Source organism: Panthera tigris, chromosome A2 (genome assembly GCF_018350195.1).
Source record: "Panthera tigris isolate Pti1 chromosome A2, P.tigris_Pti1_mat1.1, whole genome shotgun sequence".
NCBI classification, from domain to species: domain Eukaryota; kingdom Metazoa; phylum Chordata; class Mammalia; order Carnivora; family Felidae; genus Panthera; species Panthera tigris.
This window is the reverse complement of record NC_056661.1, coordinates 17464026-17468835: the sequence shown is the minus strand read 5'-3', so window position 1 is coordinate 17468835 and position 4810 is coordinate 17464026.

Sequence of the window (4810 nt, the reverse complement as noted above, 5' to 3'; positions counted from 1 at the left end):
CTTCTGTTCCTTTTATGTATACTTCAGATCTTCCCTAAACATGTGGTAAATGCTAAAACCTAAAAGATTTACCCTTGGTCCCACCTCCAAGTTAAGCTTCATTTAGACCTTGAATCCCTTCTTTTGCATCTATAATAGACATTATTCCAGACATTTTTTAGAATTGTAAGACCATGCACGAAGAAAGGAAGTCTCCTATAATCCTGATCTCCAGTATTAGCCTATTTATGTCAGACGAGAGTGGCGCCTGGCTGGCTCAGTGGAGCATGCAACTCTTCCCTGCCCCCCCCCCCCATGTTTATTTTTGAGAGAGAGCACAAGTAGGAGAGAAGCAGAAAGAGATGGAGACACGGGATCCAGGCTCTGAGCTATCAGCAAAGAGCCCGAAGCAGGACTCAAACTCATGAGTTGTGAGTTTCATGGCTTCAGCCAAAGTCAGACGCCCAACTGACAGCCACCCAAGCGCCCTTGGAGCGCTCTTAATCTTGCTCCAGATTAAGATTGCAACTCTTAATTCTCGAGGTTAAAAATTCAAGCCCCAGCTTGGGTGTAGAAATTATTTGAAAATAAAATGGGACGCCTGGGTGGCTCAGTAGGTTAAGCATCCAACTCTGTTTTGGCTCAGGTCATGATCTCATGGTTCATGAGATTGAGCCCCAAATCTGGCCCCTGGCTGACAGTGCAGTGTGTTTAGGATTGTTTTCTTCTCTCTCTGCCCCTCCCCCGCGCTCTCTCTCACATTCTCTCTCAAAATAAGTAAACTTAAAAAAAAAAAAAGGGATGGCTATAGTCTAATGTATCCCATATTACAGTCCCTTCCCAAAGACAACAGTCCATATTCCTAGTGAGAAGATACAAAAGTTTTGATTAATTAGACTATGTAAACTTTAGGTTTTCAGTGGAAATAGCTGATCACTACTTGTGATGAGTATTATCTGTACATATTTAAAAGCACATGGAAGGGGTGCCTGGCTGGCTCCAACAGACCACATGACTTGATCTCAAGGTCACGAGTGAGCCACATGTTGGGTGTAGAGATTAGTTTAAAAAAATAATAAACTTAAAAATTAAAGCGCATATAAGGGTGCCTGGGTGGCTCAGTCTGTTAAGTATTCAGCTCTTGAAACTGCTCAGGTTGTAATCTTGAGGTCGTGGGATTGAGTCCATGGGCTCTGTGCAAAGATATTCTCCTGCCCCCCCCCCTCAAAAAATTAAATGCCCATATAAAATGTTAATTTGGATATGCTGTTTTTTCTCAATTTTTCAGAATAATTTAAACTCTTTAACATTTGTTTCTGGACCATATACTAGTTTTCCTTAAACACATCTTAACCAAATTATTTGTGAGGACAGTAACTTTCTAGTTTAGGTATGAAAAAGTTTATCCCAAGTGTCCATTCTTATAATTGGGATTTGATTTACTTGTCATGTAGGTGTATATGATTTCTACTATTGCTTTTTTTAATCACGGAGAACTCCAAACATGAATAACCCCTTTTCTGCCCATTTACAACAACTTCAGCAACATCTACTCAGCCAATTTTCTCTTCCTCACTCCTCCCTGACTTTGCTCTTTAAATTTACTCTGAGCAGGTAATACTTCTCTGGATTATTGCAAAAGCCAGCTGGTCTTTTGGCTTAGCCTATTGCCACAGTCAACTTGCTAAACGTCTAATTAGGTAGGCCCATTCTTACCGGAGAGTTTAATGGCTCCTTGTTGCCTATAAAATCAAACTTGAACTCAAGCCCAGGGGCTAAGATATAACCCAAGCCTTTACCCTATGTTCCTCTTATGCTCCAGTAACAGCCAGTGTTCCATTTCTAGGATGCACCCTGTCCTCTGAGCCTTGCTTCAAAGTTCAGTTGAGAGCTAGTTACCTAAGAATCTTGGGTAAGACAACTCACTAATAAAGTTTGGAGGTAAGAGCGCTTGGGTGGCTTAGTCAGTTGAGTGTCCGGCTCTTGGTTTTGGCTCTGGCCATGATCTCATGATTTCCTGAGATGGAGCCCAGCGTCAGGCTCCATGCTGACGGTGCAGAGCCTGCTTGGGATTCTCTGTCTTCCTCTCTGTACACCTCCCCCACTCACACTGACTCTGTCTCAAAATAAATAAACCAAAAAAAATTGGGGGTAACTGTGTGCAAGCCATGATCCCTTAGTTCCAATAAAAAATTGAGTTCAGGAGCACCTGTCTGGCTCAGTTGATAGAGTATATGACTCATTCTTGGGGCTTGTGAGTTTGAACTTAATGGTTAACTGTCCAGTGTCACTCATTTCCCCCAAGGTAAGTAACCGTTGCCACTGGCATTATGACTGTTTCCCGAGCAAAGAGATATAGAATTGTTTTTCATGTTTTAAAACTACATAAATACCTCCATTTTGTGCACATTCTTCTGCATCTCACTTTGGCTTTTACTACTGTGCTTCTCACACCAAACCACATAGGGGCACTTGGCTCCAGGAAGGGCAAAGCTGGAGTCAGGGATGACTCACGGGCCACACCTCTCCAGCCAAGGAAACTGCAGTAAGTCCCTTCTCCCTCCCTGGTGCCTTTCCTCATAGTTAACAAAGGGCACTTGAAGTAGATACTCCACTGTGGCTACTCTCATCCCAACATTCTGTGACTTGGGTATTTGGATGCGTCAATACCGACTTCAGATCTACTTGGAAGAAGGGCATCCATGGAAGAAGAGCTGTTTCTTTTGTGTGCTCATTTAACAAACATTTCAGTTGTGCTAGGTACTGAGGATGAGGAGGTATATAACAGGCAGACTTTGCTCAAGGAACTCACCAACTAGTGGGGGAAATAGTCACTTCAAGACCAAGAGCCCATGCGAGTGACACTTCCATGGAACAGAGGCTAGGAAAAAGGTCTAGAGCAAATAGGGCTTAAGAGGGATGGAAGGAAGCACGCCTCAGAAGAGGTCATGTTTAAGCCTGATCTTGAGTAGGAGTCTCAGAGACCAGGCATTCCAGGAAGAAGGAATAGAAGGGTGAAACAGCACGCATTACATGAATGTAGATGAGGTAGGGGACAAGCTTGGGAGGGTGGGGATGGTGGAGGGGGGAGGACACCAAAAATCTTGGATGTGAAGCTGATGAGTCTGTAAGTTTCAGGATCTCTGAGAGCAGGACTTTTCAGACTTAGCAAAAGAAAGACCTGGGAACTCATTAAAATGCAGATTCTAGTTCCATAGGCCTGGAATGGGGCTTGAGATTCTGTATTTTCTTTTTTAAGAATTTATGTTTTGGGGCACCCAGGTGGCTCTGTCGGTAGAGTGTCCAACTCTTGATATTGGCTCAGGTCAAGATCTCATGGTTCATGGGTTCAGGCCCCATGTCAGACTCTGTGCTGAGAATGTGGAGCCTGCTTGGGATTCTCTCTCTCCCTCTCTCTGTCGATGCCCCTCCCCTGCTCTCTCTCAAAAAATAAATAAGTTTTAAAAACATCTTAAAAAATTATTTTTTAAGTAATCTCTCCACCCAGCATGGGGCTTGAAGTCACAACCTGGAGATCAAGAGTTGCATGCTCTTCCGACTGAGGCAGCCAGGCACCAAGAGACTGCATTTCTATCAAGTTCCTGATGGCACAGATCCTGGATCACACTTTGAGAAGGCAGCCTGTGTGAGGCAGTAGTGGCTGAGGCTGGCTGGTTGGTGAGGAATGACAGGGGCAGAAGCCGTGGGCATGGAAGACAAGGGTGCTGGGCACTAGGACCTGGTGGTGGCTGGATGATAGTAAGGGAGAAGGAGAGACCATGATGGTGTCTTGTCTCCTACCTGAGGAACTGGGTAGGCCACTGGCACTTAGAGCAAGAAATACAGGAGGAAAGGAAATATCTGCATTGGGGAACTTCATAAAGCTGCTGGCCTATATTCTTCATAAATGTCAGTGTCATATAGGACAGAGGGGCTGAGGAACTATTCCAGATTAAAGGAGACTCAAGAGACCTGACAACTAAATGAAGTATGGGATCCTGGACCAAAACAAAAAGAAAGTGCTGTAAAGGACATTTTTGGGACGATTGACAAAACTTCAATATGGACTGTTGATTAGGTTAAAATATTGCCTCAGTGTTGTTTCCTGAATTTGATAATTATATAAAGATATCCTTATTCTCAGGGAATAACACTGCAGTTAAGAAGTATGATGTAGGGGAGTGCCTGGCAGGCTTGACTGGTGGAGCCGACTCTTGATCTCAGGGTTATGAGTTCAAACCCACATTGGGTGTGGAGCCTACTAAAAAAAAAAAAAAAAAAAAAGTAAAGGACTGATGTAATTTACTTCCATATGGAATAATAATAATAAAAAGATGCAAACGTGTGTGTGTGTGTGTGTGTGTGTAAGAGAGATACAGAGAAGAGAAAGCAAATGGCATAAATGTGAAAAATCAATGACTTTTTTCTTCTTTTTGAGTAAACTCTATGCCCAAGGTGGGGCTTGAACTCACCACCAGGAGATCAAGAGTTGCATGCTCTAGCAACTGAGCCAGCCAGATGCCCCCCAAATTAATGACTCTTGATAAAGGATATAAGGGAGTTCTTTGTACCATTTTTGCAACTTTTCTGTAAGTATAAAATTGTTTGAAAACAAAGATTTCAAGAGGCGAGGACTGCGGTGTTCAGCTCCTGTGTGAACAGGGCAGGTGTGGGCAGATGCTTGGGTGGTCAGGGAATGAACGTGAGGGAACTGCGCTGGAGAAATATCCAGGCCGGTGACAGCAACATGTCTCAAACACCCTAATGGCACTGGACACTGACTTGAACAGGTGTAGGAGGGGTGGGTGGGTGCAGGTGGAGGTGAGCCTCG